The sequence below is a fragment of the Molossus molossus genome, unplaced genomic scaffold, assembly GCF_014108415.1.
Source record: "Molossus molossus isolate mMolMol1 unplaced genomic scaffold, mMolMol1.p scaffold_m16_p_9, whole genome shotgun sequence".
Taxonomy (NCBI): domain Eukaryota; kingdom Metazoa; phylum Chordata; class Mammalia; order Chiroptera; family Molossidae; genus Molossus; species Molossus molossus.
Window position 1 is genome coordinate 5,167,476 of NW_023425403.1, and position 22,033 is coordinate 5,189,508.

Here is a 22,033-nt window from a genome sequence, read left to right on the forward strand (position 1 = left end):
TTTGTTCCACCTGGGGAATTTACTGGAATTTGCTTCAGGTGGGATACCCATTAACTGTTTCACCTGTTTTCCCCCTATATCTTGTGTGAACTCCCCCTGAATAAACGAGACTTGATCAGAATCCTGTCTTGTCTCCATTTCTCGTGTCTCTTGTCCCTCCTCATCCTCACTCCCCCTCTGGAGTCCTCGTTGCTCGACCTGCGGACGGGTCATATATTGATCTCAATAAGAAAGGTTTAGGTTTTTGTGTGCGCTCATATTAATCACATAAATGGCCAGAGCTGCTATGGTTCTTCAGTGTTGTGCTATCCTGAGAGATTCAGCCATCCGTGGGGTGTGGTCCTCATCCTTATGGTCTATGGAATCACCCATATACCAGACACCGGAAGGCTGAAAGGAACAAAGAAAAAGAAAGAAAAGGCATCGCTCATTGTCTCCTAATGAAGACTCTAGAAGGCTGGCAGGCATTATATCTCCTTGGCCAAAATTTAGTCACAGATCCCTCTTAACTCCAGGTGGCTGGGATGTGTAGTATTTATTGCAGTCAGTATGTGTACCATTCAGAAGTCAGTTTCTCCGGGGGAAAGGAAGAACAGGTACTGAGGAACACTGCCATAGATAATAAATACAAACTGTTTTTTTAAAGCTAAGATCTATCAGTAGTTATAATAAATATTAACAGATTAAATTTTTAAATAAAAAGATAAAAACTGTGATTGTACTTTCTAATCCATCTTTAAGCTTCTTGCAATATATATATAACAGAGCAAGGAAGAGAACAAAAGAATGGGAAACTTATACTGTGCATATAATAAAGAAAGATATTCAATTGATATTAAAAATAAGCAAAACAACATGAAAGGCAAATGGCACTACTAGGGATACAAGGAACATAGAATCCTCCATGAAACAGAAAAACTCCAAGCTATATATGCACCTCAAGACACAACCTCAAAATACATAAAGCAAAAAAAGAAAGGCTTAATAACAGAGATTGATAATTCCACAAAAAATAGTGGGTAACTTTGGGACAACTATAACAGAAATCTATTAAACCAAATAAAAATTTAATATTCAAAAATAAGTGTTTGCTCTAGTACATATATAGAAATCCTGTATACAAGAAACAAAATGTGTGTTCTTTTTGTTAGATTTTTATCTTCAAATAATTTCAAACTTACAGAAATATTGCAGAAATAACACAGAGAGTTCCATATACCCTCCACGAAGCTTCCTGTATGTTAACATTTGCATAAACATAGTGTAACTAGTGAAACTAAGAAATTAGCATCAGTACCACACAAGGCCTCACTGGATTTCACTCCTTTCCCAGCACAGTCCTCCTTCTGCCCTAGGATGCGATCCAGGATCCTACGCTGCATTTAGTGATCATGTCTCCTTAGTCGGCTCCAACCTGTGATGGTTTCTCCGCCCCCTTCCTTGTCTTTCACGACCATACACTTCTGAAGAGCGGTGGTCAGCTACAGTAAAAGGTCTCTCAATCTCTGTTTGTCTGATGTTTTCTCACGATTAGATAGAGTTTTACATTCTTTAATGAACAGCACATTATACTGAGCTCTTTTCAACGCCCCTTACCAGGAAGTACATGAAGCCCATGTCTCATTACTGGGGATGTTAACTCCATCACCTGCTGAAGCCAGAGTCTGCCCGGTTCCTGCACCACAAAGGTGAATGTGCCCCCTTTTAAGCAAATACATCTTAAGGGAGATGCTCTGAGACTAGGCAAATCTCCTGTTTTTCCTCCAGTTTTGGTGTTACTGGAGCAGTGGGGAATCTTGCCCATGACAGTGATCACTGTGGTATTCCAACGATGACCTCCTCTTTCCTCTCTGACGCGTTTATTAGGGGTTTTTTCAGTGAGAGAGATCCATTCCTTTCCCCACCGACTTGTTTATCTTCGCATAGACTCGTGGGTATTTCTTTACTATATAGGTTAAAACCCAATACTATCATTACATTTTGTTTTTCAAATTGTTACACCTTTGGTCACTGGGGACTCCAGGTTGGCTCTCCTGCCTTCTCAGTACACCCTTTAAAACAAAAACAAAACGACCTTACTTTTGGACATTAGATGATGCTTCAGGCTCATCTTTTCTGTTCCTTGCCCCAGCCCTGGAGTCAACTACTTCTCCAAGGAACACTAAGAATGACTTTTTTTTTAAATTGTTTTTAAGTGCACTGTAATGCTTGATCTTATCACATCACCAAAAAAAGTCTCAATGAATTTCAAGAAATCAGTGTCAAAGAGAACATGTTGTCTGGCAACAATCAAAGCCACTATCAGGATTTTTGAAAAAGAAAATAAAAATTTTTCCCAGCAATGCTTATTACAGAAAAAGAACTAGCCCAAATTATTATTGTAATAAAAGGGAAGGTAACTACAGACGCATTAGGGTGGTTTTTGTTCATTGTAAGGGAATACTAGGAGCAACTTCATGGAAATTAAAAACATACAGGATGGGGCAAAAGTAGGTTTACAGTCGTTCATATGGAAAATAATACAATAACTAATAATAATACAGGAATAAACTGTGTTTCATGTACTCACAACTATAAGCCTACTTTTGCCCCCCCTCTGTATGTAGTAGTGACAATTTTCTAGATAATATATACATGATCATGTTTTCCTGTAAGTAATTGAAAGGTGGATGAACAATAACCGCTAACAACACTGAGGGTAATCAAAATTTTGCCTTTTCCCCCATAAAAGCCATATCCAAAAAATTAATAAATAATAGATCTAGACAGTTTTACAGGACACTGCTCTAAAGCCTTCAAAAGACAAATAGTTTGTAATCTTTACCTAGTGTGCCAGGGAATCAAAACAAATGAATACAGTTTTGTATTCACTACAAATACAGTTCGGTCAATATTAACTTCATATTCAAAGCAGACAAAGACAATAAAATAGGGAATATTTTAGACAAAGCTCCTTTATGAACATAGATGGATAGATTCTAAATAAAATATTATTTTGAATTCAACATCATATATTTTTAAAAATACATGATAAATAACAAGCTATTATCCAAAATTTCTAGGATATTTCAACATAAAAATAAGTTTGATTGGGAAGACCATAGCAGTTGATAAAAGGAGGGACCTACCTACTTTAATAGATACTACAAAGAGCACTCACCAAAGTCAATACTCTCTCATTACAAAAACAAAACTTCAGCAAATTAGACATTGGAGATATTCTCCTAAGTTGATGAAAGGTGTTATCTCACAATCCACGGTAAGCGTCCTACCTATGGGCAAAAATGTTTCATTCCCATTGGGACAGGATCGAGGTGGAGATGTCCGCTGTCCCACTTCTACATTAGGTATGGCAAATAAACCATGTATATAAAGCTGAAAAAGAGACAAAGCAGTCTCTAACTTCACACTAAAATATCAAGAGAATCTACATACTATTTGAATTCATGAGTCCACCAATTTGTCTAGATAAAAAAAAAAAAAATCAACATAGGTCTCAATAATATCTTATAAAAAAAGAAACTATTAAGCATCACAGTGAATACATCTCGCACCTAGTATTAAACACTATTTCTAGTATTGTGCAGAGAGGTGAACCACATGCATGTTCTGGTCAAAGACCAAGCACCCTAATGTTAGAATCAACACATGACCATAGATGACACGAAGCCAAATAGGAATACGTAGCTGAACTTCTAAAACAAGAATAAATCTGAAACTTCATAAAAAATAAAAATTTTATTACAATTTATATTAGTTCAAAGGATCTATTGTCAAAATTATATTTTAAATTTCCTAACACAGGAAATATTATTTCTCCACAATTTCATCTGTGAGACCGTTGATGCGGTCACTGCACAGAACAACTGTGCCATTAAGTGGACATTCATTGCCAATTTCAGTCACTTAAAAAGAAAAATTCCTTAAAAAGAGTTAAATGTCTTAAAAATTAAAGTCCTTAGTTTCCTTCATTTAAAGTTTCAGATACTGGACACTGAACAATTGCAGAAAGATAAGAATTATCCAATGATCTTCTAGCATTCTGCCTTATATTATTTTAATTGTATAAACATTTATTAGTTAGAAAATATTGAATGTTTTCTCTTAATAGCTAACATACTCTCTGTTAATATTCTAATTTCACCCTCAAATTCTAATTTATAATCCTCAAATTTATTGTGCCACATATTTAACTATTTGAAAGTGTATAATTTTTTCATGCTATAACATTTCTGTCATTATTAATTACTAAAGCATTGTAATTTACAATGATAAATAAGAATTTATATTTAAAAAAAACAGATTTTCATTAAAAAAATGACATAAGGAGATTTTTTGCTCTAAGTAACATCTAGAATATTTATACTTATTTTCAAATGAACATCCAGCTATTCACAATAAATCCAAATAACATCTTACTTGAGTTACTGATGTTATAATGCTGTTTAAATAGAAGTAGCCCGTTGAGGTCAGAGAGTTACCGACTGTCTCTCTCGCTCAGGGATGCCAGGAGTCGACGGAAGTTGGCTGGCAGCTCTTCAGTCTTCTACACACCAAGGTCGAAGCCCCACTGAATGGTGAGTTTTGGCCAAATATCAAAGCCAAACAAAATCCCCACGCAACGTTAACAGAAATGATAACATATTAAATAATATAAATGAGGACCTTGGATAAATGGAAATACATCATCAAGCTCATGGTTGAAAGGTCACAGTATTATAAAAATATAATTCTCTCCAAATTAATTATTAATTTCTACTCAATACCAAGCACAATTCCAATGGGATTTTTTCCTGGAACTTGACCATCTTATCTTAAAATTCACATGGGAGAGCAATGAGACAAAATTAAGTTGAAAAGAAATAAGGGAAAACAAGGCAGGGGTCCCCAGGGCCGCCTCGAGGAAGAGGCTCGGTTTTGTCATTTGAACAGTAGTGCCATCTGCTTGCCATGGCTCAGTGGGGCTTGTCCTGACAGACGCCAAGGCTCAGAACCAAGGTGTAACTCAGACCACTGTAACAGAGAGGACAAACAGGCCCCTTAGAGTTTGTAAACTGGATACATGACAGAGGGGCAAAAGTAAATGAAGAGTGTGTTTTTGTGTGTCTGTTTTGTCTTATTTATCCTCATTGGAGGATGTTTTTTCATTGATTTTGAGATAGAGTATAAGGGAAGGAGGGGGGGAGAGAGAGAGAGACATCGATGTGAGAGAGACACATCAATCAGTTGCCTTCTGCACGACCCTGATGGGGGCCGGGGATCAAACCTGCAACCCAGGTACATGCCCTTGACTTGGAATCAAACCCGTGACCTTTTGGTCTGCAGGCCAACGCTCTAACCTCTGAGCCAAACCAGCAAGGGCAAGGGTGTATTTTAATAAAAGTTACTGTGAGAACAGATTTGGTTAAATGTAATAAAAATAAAACTAGAGCTATACCTTATAACCCATTATAATCATTGACCTAATCTGTATGAATAGTATGAATGAAACACTCGATCAATCAAGTTTTGAAAGAAAACATAGTAGAATATCGTTATGGCTACAAGGTAGGGGAAGCTTGCTTAAACATGATTCAAAAGCTCAAAACATAAAAGAAAATTGATACATTTGAATGCATTGAATTGTTCACTCTCCAACTAGAGGCCACACACAAGTGAGCAGGCCAGATACAAATTGGAAGAGGCTATGTACAACTCATGTTACTGACAAAGGATGAGTTATACAAATATATAAACATCTCTTACTACTTCATAAGAAAATAGGCAAACAACCAAAAGAGTGAGAAAAGTGTGTGAATAGATATGCCAACGACAAACTAATGTCTGATACGTGTGTGAAAAGATATTCGAGCTCATTTCTAAGAAGAGACACGAAACACAACAGTAAAATATTATTTCCTATCCACCACACTGACAAAATAGAAAATATTGGCTATTAACCACTATTAAGATTTTGGAAAAGTAGGGAACCTTTATGCACTGCAAAAAGTGTAACGTGAGCCCTGGCCGGTTTGGCTCAGCAGTTGGAGCGTCCACCTGCGGTTCGGAGAGACCCGGGTTCGGTTCCCGCTAAGGGCACGTACCTCGGTTGCAGTCTATCCCCGGCCCTGGTTGGTCGTGCGGGTGGCAGTCACTCGATGTGTCCCTTTCACATCTATGTTTCCCTCTCTCTCTCTTCCTCTCTCTCCCTCCCGCTCTATCTGTACAAAAAATGGAAAAATGTCCTCGGGTGAGGATAAAAAAAAAAAAAGTGTAACGTGATACAAGCGACCTTGAGGGCAAGATGGAAATACGCTGGTAAGTGTGTGCATGAGCACATTTGAACTTGAGAGTATTTACTGTTCTAGAGAAACCCTGGCACGGATGACGTGGAGGCCCACGGGCGAACTTCGTGTTTACAACAGTGAGAAAGTGGACACAGGCCTATTAATAGCATAAAGTACAATAGTGAAAATGAATGAACCGGGGATATACATATTAACATGGTGAAAACTCACAAACAGAATACTGAAAAATAAAGGCAAGTTCAAGGACATTCACAGGCTCAGACTACTTGTATAATGACTGAAAATATACAAAACATTACCTAGTGTTTAAGAGTCGACCCTGGAGCTGCAGTAGTACAAATCACACCTGAAATTGACAAACGTTGTAATAAACAGGACAAGGATTGGGGGGAGGACACAGCCTGGGAAGGGTAGCCAAGTGCTGAAATCCTGTCTGTGATCTTCCAACAAAATGTTTAAGAGTTTGTAAAGCTCAGTGGTGTCTTCTTGTGGGGTGACTATATTTTTTCCATACGTTTCTATATGTTTGGAGAAAAGTCTCAGATAAAAATGGACGTTTTAATAAGTTCATTGAATAAAGAATGATAAATGAAGCAGAAGTAATGTACTTCATAGAAAGCCCGGATACAGGACAAAATGTTTAAGTCAAAAACAAAATAAAATAAAAAGTTACAGCAAGCCCTGGCCAGGGAGCTTAGATGGTTAGAGCCTCGTCCCAATATGCCAAGGTTGCGGGTTAGACACCTGGTCAGGGCACACACAAGAACCAACCAGTGAATGCACAAATAAGTGGAACAACAAATCCATGAGTCTCTCCCTCTCTCTAAAATCAGTAAATTAAAAACAGTTACAGCAAGCACTACAGCACTTCTCCCTTATATATGTGTCTATAAAATGCCACCTTTGACTAATAAGGAAGGGTACACAGCTTCCTTTATAAAGGAATCAGCAAAAGAGAAGATTAAGTGATTTCCATCGTGTGCTCAAGAAATAAATTTTCTAGCCCTGGCCAGTTTGGCTCAGCGGTTGGAGTGTCGGCCTGCGGACCAGAGAGTCCCAGGTTCGCTTCCCGCTAGGGGCACGTACAAAAATAAATAAATAAATTTTCTAGCAAAAATAAAAGATTCATCCAAAACTAAAACAACAAGGGCAAAATATGGCTGATAGCTTAAATGAATCTAAGAACAAAGATTAGAAAAAGATGCCTTTAAAATGTATAAATTACCAAAATTATATATGATGATGTCAAGTTATATTTAGGTAGAAAACATAGACTTTTTTATTGTCATTGTTAATCCTCACCCCAAGATATTTTTTTACATTGATTTTTAGAGAGATGGAAGGGAGGGAGGGAGAGAGAGAGAAACATCAATGTGAGAGAAACACATCAATAGGTTGCCTCCCACATGTGCCCAACCGATCAGGCTGGGGACTGACCAGCAACCCAGGTACTTGCCCTTGACTGGGAATCGAACCCATGACCCTCCAGTGCGTGGGCCAACGCTCTAACCACTGAGCACACCAGCCAGGGCTAGGCTTTATTTTTTTGAGTGAACATTAAAAGTTAAAATTGAGTTATTCTATGAAGAGCATATTTTAAATAAACAATCTTTCATCATGTAAATAGCTTATCGCAATGATTTACCAAATTCACTTGTTTTACAGGTAAGCGTAATTCTTTTCCTTAGGCATTCAGTTGTGCTTGCAACTACGTAAGTCCTGATATTAGCTAGAGCAAACGTCTCATCTATTGCTAACACCTGTGTACTCTGCTGCCATTAACACAGTGAACACCCATTTGTAAACGAAATGGAGACACAGACACACGGTGACGGCCAAAGGGCAGGTGCTCACCTGGACAGAGATGCATCCGTGTTAACGCAGCACAGCGTGAGGCGTGCGATCGAGCACGCTGCGAGGTTCTGGCCGGAGACTGAGAACAGAAGCAGTTACCGAAATTGATAATAGCACCAGCGACTGCAGGTTGATATTGCGCAAAACAGAAGTGCCACTTTCACGACATTCTCGTCCACGCTTTTTGCGGACCAAGTCCCATCAATACTTGGACCAGAGAACATGTTAGAGAAAGTTGCTACCTTAGATTATTCTGTTAGTAATGATACGGTATTTAATGTGGTATCGAAAATAATTCACGTGCATATATACCCAGAAGTAGGATTATTGGGTCAGATGACGGCTCTGTTTTAACTGAGGAATCTCCATCCCGTCCCCACAGCGGCTGCACCATTTTACACTCCCCCAGCGGAGCAGAGGCTGCTAACCCTTCACGTCCTCAAACTGACATCAGAATCTCCAAGAGATAGCTGCACCCCCGTGTCCAACGTGGCATTATTCACAATGGCCAAGACGTAGAAACCACCCAAATGCCCATCCACACTGAATGGATAATCAAGATGTGGTATATACCTACAATGGAGTATCATTCAGTCTTAAAAAGAAAAAAAAAAGAAGAAGAAGAAGAAGAACCCTTCTTGGTGTGGCTCAGTGGTTGAGCGTGGACCCTGCACCAAGAGGTCTCCGGTTCAATTCCTGGTCAGGGCACATGCCCAGGTTGTGGGCCCAAACCCCAGTGGGGGGCATGCAGGAGGTGGCCAGTCGATGTCCTCTTTCATCAATGTTTCTTTCTCTCCCTCTCCCTTCCTCTTTCTAAAAAATCAATAAAGAAAAAAAAAATCTTTTTTAAAGAAGAAAACCCTGCAATATGTAAAACCTGTATGAACATGGGGGACACTTTGCTGAGTGAAGTAAGCCAGTCAGAGAAGAACAAACACTGCGTGACCCCAATGATACGAGGGGTCTAAAGTTGTCAAACTCATGGAAGCGGAGAGTATTGTGGCGGTTGGTGGGGGCTGTAGGGAGGAGGAAAGAGGAGACATTCAACGAGTGCAAAGTTTCGTTTACACAAGATGAGTAAGTTCGGAGGTGGTCTGCGGCACCACACACTGTGCCTAGAGTTAACTATACTGTATTGGGCACTTGAAAGTCTAAGAGGGCAGATCTCATGTGAAATGTTCTTACCACAATGTTTAGAAAATGAATTCAGTTGCAGACTAACTGTAAAATGTTATGAAACAATCTATACATGGGTTTATCAAGATAGTGTTTTATTGGAAGCATCAAATGGAAATCTAGAAAGCAAGCAGCATGATCCGGGTCACACATGTATTTAATGTGAAGCATATCCCCAGAGTCCATGATGCGTCTGTTTCTGCCACCTGTACTATACATCTAGGAGGTGAATGTGCCAAAGAAGATGATTTTCTTGTTTCCATGCCTCTGGTTCAATTGTATTTATAAGTTCATTTTGTTCATTAGATTCCACATATGAGTGAGATCAAGTGATACTTGTCTTTCTCTGATTGGCTTTATTTCACCAAAAGAAGGGGGGGGCAAGAGGTTAACCAAAGAACTCCTAAATATTTATGCAATGCCCGTGGACACAGACAACAGGGTGGTGAGGGCCTGAGGCGGGGTAGGAGCCAGATGGAGGGGTGCAGTGGGTGGAAAAAGGGGGGAGACATCTGTAATACTGTCAACAATATAATTTTTAAAAAAAGAATACGCTTGCCCAGCCGGTGTGGCTCACTGGTTGAGCCTCCACCCATGCACCAAAAGGTCTCCAATTCAATTCCCAGTCAGGGCACATGCCCAGGTGGTGGGCCCGATCCCCAGTGGGGGGCAGGCAGGAGGCGGCCAGTTGATGTTCTCTCTCATGGATGTTTCTCTCTCTCCCTCTCCCTTCCTCTCTAAAAAAAAAAATCAATAAAGAAAAAAAAAGAATATGATTTACTGGTGTCCTTTGTTGTTTTTCTTCCCCCAAATGCTTTCTTTCCTGTTACTGGTCTGATTGTTCGCTGCACGCGCCCCCATCTGGAGCTACAATCTCACTGGGGATATGGAAGTCCCGGTGCGCGCCCTGGGCGCCCAGCACGCACAGCCAACAGCCTCGGGACCCTCCGGAAGCAGCCCAGCCGCACAGGTGGACCCCCGGGGGGTGCGCTCGTGACGTCACGCGGCGCCCCCTTGGCGGAGCTCCTCGCCTGTGTGTGACATTCGGGAGGACAGTGGGAATAAATGCAAATCAGTGGTTTTCTTCCCTTGAATCTGGTGGGCAGCAGGCCCTGAGGACGGCGGTGTGGGAGGGGCAGCGGAGGGCGGGCGGGGGCGAGCGGACCCTGCGGACAGCGGAGCCTCGGACCCGAGGCCGGAGGCCTTCCTCCCAGATGTTTCCCTGAGCAAATACAGACTTTGCTGCTCTGATGATCACGGTCTTGAGGATTCGTGATATGATTCAACATGCAGCTACTCTTCCGCGGGCTCACAGAGACGGGTTCTTACAACGCGCGCACCCCCAACTTCCCTGCCCGAGAACCAACATGTACCACAACATGTACCATGTTTACGGTCCTCGGGCCACACGGGCGAAGCACACCCAACCGCACTGTTACTGCCCCGGATCCAGGTGTGTCAGCATTTCAGCACGGAGACAGGAGGCAGAGCCGGTCTGTGCCGCCGCGTGTCCACGCCCTCGGCCTCCAGCCGGTCTGTGCTGCCCTGTGTCCACGCCCTCGGCCTCCAGCCGGTCTGTGCCGCCGCGTGTCCACGCCCTCGGCCTCCAGCCGGTCTGTGCCACTGCGTGTCCACGCCCTCAGCCTCCTCCAGCCGGTCTGTGCCACTGCGTGTCCACGCCCTCAGCCTCCTCCAGCCGGTCTGTGCTGCCCTGTGTCCACGCCCTCGGCCTCCAGCAGGTCTGTGCTGCCCTGTGTCCACGCCCTCAGCCTCCTCCAGCCGGTCTGTGCTGCCCTGTGTCCACGCCCTCGGCCTCCTCCAGCCGGTCTGTGCTGCCCTGTGTCCACGCCCTCGGCCTCCAGCAGGTCTGTGCTGCCCTGTGTCCACGCCCTCGGCCTCCTCCAGCCGGTCTGTGCTGCCCTGTGTCCACGCCCTCGGCCTCCAGCAGGTCTGTGCTGCCCTGTGTCCATGCCCTCGGCCTCCTCCAGCCGGTCTGTGCTGCCCTGTGTCCACGCCCTCGGCCTCCAGCAGGTCTGTGCTGCCCTGTGTCCACGCCCTCGGCCTCCAGCAGGTCTGTGCTGCCCTGTCTCCATGCCTTCGGCCTCCAGTAGGTCTGTGCTGCCCTGTGTCCATGCCCTCGGCCTCCAGCAGGTCTGTGCTGCCCTGTGTCCACGCCCTCGGCCTCCAGCAGGTCTGTGCTGCCCTGTCTCCATGCCTTCGGCCTCCAGCAGGTCTGTGCTGCCCTGTGTCCATGCCCTCAGCTGGCCCGGGGCTGCCAGGATTGTCTCCCACCCCTCTGCCTCCCTGGAAGACTGGCCGGGTCCTGCTCAGAGGCGTGGTTCGGGCACAGTTTAAAAGAGCTCGGTTTTGTGAGAGGTTGGAGATTGTTGCCGACAGACATAATGACAATGTCCAGAAGACAGAAGACTACTTCCTGGGATGGGCGTCGGCAGGAAGAGCTGGTGGTTGGTAACAGCAATGAAAGATAGTACACGCGTGGTGCGGGTCACCACTGCAGAGCCCACGTGAGGCCCAGCCCCCGCATCTCTTGCGTGTACTAATATCTGTTTGTGCAAATTAAAGACCTAATTATCTTCAGTATTTCTTTCTAAAAATAATTCCATTTACTTGGAATTTTTAATTGGGTGAGAGAGATCAAAATGTGCACTTACGAGTTGTGTGACTTTGGGCCATGGGCTTCATTGCACCCCGGCCTCACATACCTGAGCACGGAGCGTGGATAAGAACATCCGCTTCCTGTGGGGATCAGATGGCATGGCCCCTGCACGTGAGCCATCCCGGCACCCCGAGCTCCCCCAGGGTGGCTCCTGGCATCCCGGAAGCTCCCTCATTCCAGAAATAACCTGCAGGTGGCTAACTTTCTACCCAAAGCCAATCTTTTAGAAACATTTAAAACTTTCTTCTAGATTCTAAGACAGGCAACAAATTAACCAAATCAACGGCTGCTGTGAAATGAATAAACGATTCTCTAGGCTCCACAAGGGAGACTTTTCAGGGCTGCTGGATCAACATCGAGCCTCGTGCCTGGCACAGAGGTGCGGGCTGCATTGAATATTACTTGAGAGCCATTAGGTGCGGTATTATGTGCAGTTACACAAGTATTTGAGTGGGAAGAACTCGTTTTTGAAGCTGCAAACCCAATGTCTGCGATGGCTGGCAAGTGAAAAAGCCAAACTGACAGTGGTTATTCTAACAGCTTTTACGCAAAGCCAGTGTTACAACTAATATTAACTCACATTTCCACGAGAGGCTGTAAGCTAAAACCAGAAGTCACCCCGAGCTGCTGTCGAGGGGCACTCAGAATGCCAGGGCACCGCGAGGGGCAGGGAACTGAGCCCACAGAGCCCGGAGGAAGAGATCAGCACACCTCTGCACACCTCCTTGCCATGGCCCGAAAATACCACTTGCTAGCGAATGCCTCGTATCGGTGCCCACAATGCTCCCCCGTGCTCCGAACTACACCTGCAGAGTCCCCGCACTTCAGGGCACCTCCAACCCCACTCCACGTAAAAGAACGACAGCGTGTGTCTGTAATTAAAAGATACGGAAAACAGACAGCTATCCGGGGGATGGAGGGGCTGAGGGAAAAAGGTGAAGGGATTAAGCAAGAAACAAACAAAAAATGTCATAGACACAGAAAACAGTATAGGGATTACCAGAGGAAAAGGGGGGTAGGAAAGGGTAGAAGAGAGTAAAGGGGGAGAAATGGTGATGGAAGGAGACTTGGCTTTGGATAGTGAACACACAGTACAATATATTATAGTATTGTACACTTGAAACCTATATAACTTTATTAACAAATGTCACCCCGATAAAATTGTTGAAAAATAAAAACAAAATGTTTTGCATTGAAAAAATGTAATAAATAATATAAAATAAAAAGATATCTGGGTAATATTACTTCCCATTTATCTTTTGACCATCAGGCAATGAGTGAACATATTTTATCAGGGCTGTGTGGACATGTCTCCTGCGCAGTTTGCCGAGAGCCCAGCGACAAGCTGGCTGTGTGTGAAAACCTGGCCAGTGGCAAGTTAACCAAAACGACAGCCTTTCGTAAAAGAATAGACTCACAGCACATATTCCAGGCTGGACTCGGGGGCTGCTTATTTGCATTCCCCACTTGGACAGGTAGCAGAGTCAATAATATAGCCTTTAAAAACTGGCACCTGTGCTTTGTTATCACAACAGAAATGTTTCCACCTGCCCGGATGGGGGAGCAAAGTCACGTCTTGGGAGGATTTCCCTGACGTTATCGGGAGATAATTCACATCTTCTCTTACCAGCTGGAACATTCTCGGTGTTTGAAAGCTGCTGGAATCATTAGCGGACTCTGCATTGTGTCATTTCTCTTGCTGTCTCATCTGTCACCTCCCTTCTTGTTGGCGGTGTCTCCTGGCCTCACCAACTGCTCCAAAGCTGTACCCTCCTCACTGCTTCCTCGCCCTCCTCCTGCCGCCTGACAGGCTGCTGCTTTGCCGTTGGCCTCCAGGGGGCGCTGCCGGACCGTGAGCTTGCCCTGGCTGTTCAGCGCGGAGCTCCTGCTAGTCTCCAACCAGCCCAGGAAGAGAAATGTTCTTAGGGCAACAGCGCCCGCTTTTAACCAGTGCCACCGGCCATGGATTTTACTTCTGATTCCCAAAGACAACTTGTTTATATGGATGAGATACAAACATCGAGCACCTAAAGGGGGCCGAGTTCTTTTTCTAGGTGGTGGTTTGGCAAAAAACAAGCAATACCTCACTTGAGAGTCTTAGCAGCTCTCTACACAGGCCAGAATAGGCATCCTTGTTACTAAATGTCGCTAAAATGCTTTGTTCGCCTTTAATTCACTATATTTAAAACACGAATGAAATAGTAAACCTGAATCAGTTTAATTCTATTATAAAATTCTATAGTAATAATTATCATAGTTTAGATTACGATTATATATGATTACATTATAATTCTATATGGCTGCATCAGCACTACTTATAGAAAACAGTGTCTAGCCCTGGCCGGTTTGGCTCAGCGGTTAGAGCGTCGGTCTGCAGTCCAGAGAGACCCGGGTTCGGTTCCTGCTAAGGGCACGTACCTCGGTTGAAGTTTGTCCCCGGTCCTGGTTGGGTCATGCGGGTGGCGGCCACTCGATGTGTCCCTTTCACATCGATGTTTCTCACTCTCTCTCTCTCTTCCTCTCTCTCCCTCCCACTTTATCTGAACAAAAAGATGAAAACAAAAAACAAAAAAAACATGTCCTCTGGTGAGGATAAAAAAAAAAGAAAACAGTGTCTAAATATGTAAATATACTAATGTTATTTAGCAGGTACATAACCTACAATTAGCACTGCATAGCTTTGGAAAAGTTACTTTTAGTAACTTTTATCAACAATACTATGAAGCATTAACTAGCATCTCTGCCACATACTTTCTCCTTAATTTTAATTCACAGTAACATGTATAAGTTTTAAAAGGTCCACAGTAGTTACTATATAAGTGCTTACATGGTTTTTCTTCTTTACTATGTATCTAATGGCTACTACACAGTAAGCCCTCGAAAAGTATTCACCATTAAAATTAGTGAATGAAAATCTTTCTTGTCCTCATTTAAAAAAAATAGAAAGTATACTAAATGAAGTAACTCTTCCAGCTCCTGGGGGCTTGGGTGTTAATTTTTTCGAGTGCTGTGGAGGAAGACTGAGGACCAGGGGACATGTGAGAAGTCCCTTTCCATTCTAGTTTGCAGACTCTCTTCTGCTATACTCCAAAGTTTAGAAAAAATCTAGTATATGTTAAGGTTATGACCCATGATATCTGTTTAATTCATGTTTTCGTCTAGTATTTTTTGAGCACCCACTACATTCTAGGCATTATTCTAACTATCAGGGTTAGAGAAGAAGACAAAACAAACATTCTTGTGTTGATGGAACATTCTCACAGTCATCTCCAACTCTTTGTGGATTTTTAAAAGAAATGTGATGAACTATCCTGAGCCCTTGTTCCTCCCCTGGAAAATTTCAGACCTATATACTCAAGGTTCCCTAAGCAACTTGGGAACTCCAGAGTTGATCTGGAGTCTAGAAGTACAGCCACAGAGAATCTAAGTTAACAGAGCATTCCCCAAAGGGTCCACTGTAGTAATGGATGTCAGTCCAAACGCGAGATCCACGGACAGATGTGTGCAGAACAACAGCCAAAGAAAAGCTTTGGACTTCACTGCTGCCGCGACTCTTCTTGCTTTGTGCTGCTTCATCTTCTGTTGCTTCTGGGACCTCCTCACTAATACATCTGTTTGAATGTCAGTGCAGACTTTGTCTAGTGTGTGCAGTTGGACAAATCACTAGCCCTTCCTAGGCTTTGGTCTCCACATCTGTAAAATGGGGATAATAACGGTTCCTCACAACATGATCGAGGGTTAAATAGTCAATACAAGTCACTTGTACAGCTCGGAACTTGACGCACGGTGAGTGCGGAGAGTTAATTTTGTTATTGCTCTTCTCATATGGCTCCTGATGAACCAAGAAAGTCTTCACTCCAGCGACTATGTCTCTAGAACTCACACGGGAGACAGTGGACTTCATCCGGGCATTACACATGCTGAAAATGACGACTACATTATTCCGGCAACTTCAACAGAAGCCCTGGGTCAACAGGCAGTCACATCGGCCTTTGTAAGAAAGGCAGCTGGATACGAATCCGTGCTACCGGGATTGCTGGAGTCCTCCACAGTGACAGGAAAACCCTGTCCCAAGCCAGCCAACCTCAGTGCCATTACAATAGAGAGTAATTGCACGTGTTCTGGGTGGCAAATGGTGTCACAGGATGGCTATATTTAGAGTCAAGAGCTCTAGTATTATCTATAATAAGATCTCTTGGGTTTCCTCCAAAAAGTGAAGACAAGAAAATGGAAAACGATGATAGAATCTTATCACAGTGAATGTTACTTAATCAAAAGCTGTTTTCCATATATAATTGACAAATTTACAATGAATGCACTACATCTCAATATCATATAAGGCGATCATTCTCTTGCATCCTTCCCAAATAAGTCCTTTTAAAATTATTTACCCCCAAATCCCCATCCTATCAATTTAAAGATCCAATGAGCCACTAAATATCATAATAAAACAATCTTGCAGATAGAAAAGATAAAAGTTTTATGTCTTTTATCTTCTTATTTTCTCTACCAAATCACTAAACGAGGCTGATAGCCAGCGCTCGTGGGAAATAAAGGTCAGTGAGAAGACGGTTTTGAGAATAGAAGTCAGATGAGGACTCAGGACTCCAGAAACACAGATATACTGGGAATCAAGAAAAGAGAAGTAAACATCAAAACATGGGAGAGGTGAGGGCTTGGACATGTGTGTTCACAGGGTTTACACGGCTCAACCAGTGTTACAGCCTGGCTTTACCTGCAGGGTGGGAATTACAGGTCCCCTAGCGAACTTGAGCTTGGACTCCCCTGATACTGAGATACCTCTGACGAATCTTGGTGGTTGATATGCAAAAATGAAGCACATCCTCTGTGGCTGAGCAGGGACAGTGAAGGACCGTGCCTGAACATATTTGGGTTTCTCTATGTTGATGATTACCTGTGGCTGTCTGATCTACCACAACCTTGGTCTTTATTGAAGCGGTATGTGAGTAGACCCTTTGCATCCTCTTCATCCTTTCAAATGTGCGATCCAATGTAATCACTGCACTAAGTTAGCTGACACATTCTCGTCACTGCTGATTCAAGAGCCAGCTCCAGTGGTTAGTTCTACGGGTCGTCTATAGCTCTGGAAAAGCAATTTCTAGTTCTGTGCTCTATAGATCAAAATTCTACTGCAACAAAATCAAATGCCCCTTCTGGTTCATTGCAGTGATATACTGTGTGTGTCATATTCTGACACACAGTTGGGATCATATTCTGATTTGGGGGATATCACTGACACTTATTTTCAGAAGATTAGAAAATACCATGTGAAATAAGGTCTAAAATGTACATGTTAATGTAGGAACTAACAAAAGTTTGCCAACATAAGTTAAAATATAACATGTAACAAAATAATTCACCACAAAATGATAACTTTCAAATAGGATATCAAAAAGATACTTTTTAAAAAGTTTCTTCTCATCTCTTAGTCTTTTTTCCCCTTTCATCGAATTCTTTTTCATATAGCCGGTCTTTGCTTAGATGAGATAAACAGGTATACATGAGACGAACCCAGTGAAAGTCTGCTTGTGCGCGCGCCTCTGGAGCACACGAAGTGCAGCCGGCGGCCTTCTCCTGTGGCTTCCGGGGGTCACTACTTCCCATGCGGTGTGTCCCTTTATCTTTCAGCTGAATCATCTGTGAAAAAAGAAATCCCCCAAAGTTTCAAGGCCAATTAGCCTACAGTTTATATTTTTCCTTTTTTCCCCTATGAATTTCTACTTCGGTTAAAAATGCAGTTATTATGCTCAGCCGGTGTGGCTCAGTGGTTGAGCGTCAACCCCTGCACCAAGAGGTCACTGGTTCAATTCCCGGTCAGGACACATGCCCAGGCAGTGTCAGATCCCCAGTGGGGCATTACAGGAGGTGGCCAATTGATGTTCTCTCTCATCAATGTTTCTATCTCTCTCTCCCTCTTCCTTTTTCTCTCTCTCAAATCAATAAAGAAAAAAAAAATTTAATGCAGTTGCTGAAAAAAGGAAAAATAATAAAAAAAGATATGCTTACACAGGACCTATATGAATAAATAGGTCAAATTAGACATCCTGTCAGTCAACAGTCAAGAGGAGGCCATATGGTCAGCCCACTCAGTTTGACCCAATTGCCATGATGAGAGGATGAGACTGTTCCTTACTCTGGGGTGGACCAGTTGTTAAAATATCAGTTTGGTCCTGCTGGGCCTGAAATGTAAATACATTAACAACACATATGCAATAATTGAGTAACTGACTTCGATATATCAAGGCTTTATTAGAAAAGAAAAATGCATTACTATTACGTATAAATATGGAGGAGTCCAAGATAGTGGAAGACCCTGAACACCTCTTGCCACAAATACACAGAATCCACTCTACAGACAAAACATTCCCCGTAAGAAGAACTGAGGGCTGACTGAACAGTGTCTGCACACGAGAACGAACCCACATAGAAACACGTAGGACAGATGACGACCAGTATCTTAGTAACCAAACCCAAAGCACTAACCTGCAGGAGGGTGGGATCACCGAGGAGCCATGTGCAGACACACCCACCCTGGGCCACAGCGAGAAACTCGTGGTTTTAAGGGCATTGAGAGTATACAGGAAAAAGGAAAGCCATTAGCTAACCATAGGGCATCCGCCAAACAGGAAGGGAACCGTGGGACCTCCCTCCGGGCTCACGGGCACTGGAGAGCACCATTGCACCATTTGCTGTGTTCTCCCTGCACCGTGACTGCACTGGCAAGAGCACAATCTGGGTGCTCTAGCGGGACAGCCAAGGATGCCCCCATGTGCCCCAAGACCCAGGGCCACACCAGCTCTGTGGCTTGCCCCCAGGTCTCTCCAAGGCTTCCAGTTCGAGTGGATGGCCCAAGACACCCGGCACACACAGTCCACAAGGGGAAGCTCCAACATAAGGCTAGTCCTTCAAGATTAACTCATATAAGAATGAACACACACACACACACACACACACACACACACAGCCAAAATGAGGAGCCAGAGGAATCTGTTCCAAATGAAACAGGACAAAATCTTAGCAAAAGAACTAAATGAAATGGAGACAAGCAACCTACCAGATAAAGTGTTTTAAAAAAAACTCCAGAAAAAAATAGATGAAATCAGTGAGAACTTCAGCAAAGAGACAGGAAAAATAAAACCACCATTCAGAATAATAAAACCACAAAAGAATACAATAACAGAAATAATAAATACACTAAAGTGATTCAAAAGCAGATTAGATGATGCAAAAAAACAAACCCGTGATCTGGAAGACAAGGTAGTAAAAATCATCCAATGGGAAGAACAAATAATAATCATAATAATAATAATAATAGTCTATGGGATCTCTGGGATAATATCAAGCATACCGACATTTACATCATGGGGTCCCAGAGGGAGAAGAGAAAAAGGGACACAAAATCCTATTTGAAGAGACAATGGCTAACAATTTTCCTAACCTGGTAAAGGAAACAGATATCCAATTCCAGGAAGAAGTACAGAGTCCCCAAAACAAGATGAACCCATAGGTGCCCACAACAAGACACATAATATTTGAAATGCCAAAAGTTACAGATAAAGAGAGAATCCTAAAAGCATCATGAGAAAATCAGCTAGTTAGTTAGAAGGAATCTCCCATAAGACTATCAGCTGATTTTAAGCACAAACTTTACAGACTAGAAGGGAATGGCACAATATATCAAAGTGAGGAAAAGGAAAACCTTCAATGGAGAAGACTCTACCCAGCAAGGTCATCAATCAGAATCAAAGGCGACACCAAGAGTATCCCAGACAAGCAAAAGTAAGAGGAGGTTATCACCACTAAACCTGCACTACAAGAAATGTTAAAGGGTCTTCTTTAGGGTGAAAATAAATGGCCACAACTAAAAACGAGGAAATATAGGAAACGTCCCATTGATAAAGGCAAACATTTAGAAAAAGCAATAGATCAACCTATTATAAAGTTAGCATGAAGATTAAAAGAGAAAAGGAGAAAGCTCACGTGTAACTGCAATAATAAATTAGGGGACAAACACACAAAAGATACAAAAAGTCATGTCGAAACATGAGGATGACAGGGTGAGTAAACAGGTGGGGATTTCAGAACGTGTCCGAACTCAAGCAAACAGCAGCATAGAACGGACTGCTGTAAACATAGCTTCTTACATATGAAATTTGTGGTAACCACACACCAAAACCTATGATAAGTTTTTAACACAAAAAGGAGACAATAATCCAAACAGATTACTACAGAAAGGCATCAATGTATAAGAGAAGAGAGCAAGACAAAAAGAAATGAACAGAGCATTGCAAAACAACCAGAGACAATTAATAAAATGTCAATAACTACATACTTTTGAATAATCACTTTAAAGGTAAATAGACTAAATGCTCCATTAAAAAGACATAGGGTGGCTGAGTGAATTAAAAGCAAGATCCTTGAAATGCAGAGTGAAAGACACACAGAGATGAAAGTTAATGGGTGGAAAACGATATTTCATACAAATGGAAATAAAAAGAGAGCTGAGGTAGCAATATTGATACCTGAAAAAAAAATAAAAACTTTAAAACAAAGATGAACAAGAGACAAATAAGGCCATACCATAATGATAAAAAGATAAATCTGGCAAGGTGATATAACACTTGTGGATAGAAGGAAAAAATAATAATAAAGATCTGAGCAGAAATAAATAAAATAGAGACTACAAAAATAGTAAAGATCAATAAAACTAAGAACCATTTCTTTGAAAAGATGAAAAAGAAAAAATTGATAACCCTTTAGCCACGCTCATCAAGAAAAAAAGAGAGAGAAACCTTGAATAAATAAAATCAGAAATGAAAGAGAAGTGACAATCAACATCACAGAAATACAAGAATTGAAGAACACTGTGAACACTATGTACCAACAAACAGGGCAACTTAGAAGAAATGGATACAGTCCTAGAAACATACAATCCTCCAAAGCTGAATTGGAAAGGAACAGAAAATCTTAACAGACCAATTACTAGTAACAAATTGAATCTGTAATAAAAAAAAATCTCCCAACAAATAAAAGTTCATGACCAGATGGTATCACTTGTGAAGTCTACCAAATATTCAAAGAATATCTGTCCTTCTCAGACTATTCCAAAAAAACTGAAAAACTTCCAAAATCATTGTATGAGACCACCATTTACTCTGATACCAAACCAGACAAAGACACTACAAAAAAAGAAAATCACTGGCCAACATCCCTTATGAACATAAATGAAATAATCCTCAACAAAATATTAGCAAACTGAATTCAGCAATATATTAAAAATATCATACACTGTGATCCAGTGGGATTGATTTCAGAGATGCAAGAATGATTTAATATCTGCATATTAATCAATGTGATATGCCACATGAATTAAATGAAGGGTAAAACTCATGTGATCACCTCAATAGATGCAGAAAAGCATCTGACAAAATTCAGTATCCATTTATGATAAGAACTCTCAACGAGGTGGGTATGAAGGAAATATACCTTAACATATGAAAGGTTATATATAAAGCAAAGGAACAAAACAAATATGGCCACTCTCACCACTCTTATTAACCATAAAATTAGAAGTCCTAGCCACAGCAATCAGAAAGAAAAAATACATAAAAGGCATCCAAATTGGAAATGAAGAAGTAAAACTCTCACTATCTGCAGATGACATATATAAAGAAGTCCCTAAAGATTTCACCAAAAAACTATTAGAACTAATAAATCAATTCAATAGAGTGGCAGGATACAAAATTAATAGTCAGAAACCTGTTGCATTTTTATACACTAATAACAAACTGTCAGAAAGAGAAATTAAGAAAACAATTCCATTTAATTGCACGAAAAAGAATAAAATACCTAGGAATAAATTTAACTAAAAAACCTGTACTCAGAAAACTACAAGGACCCCTCAGAAAGAAACTGAACAGGACACAAATAAATCGAAGGGTACGACCCTGCTGGTGGATCGGAAGAATCAGTCTCATTCATACGTCCATACGACCCAGAGCAGTCTACACCTTTAATG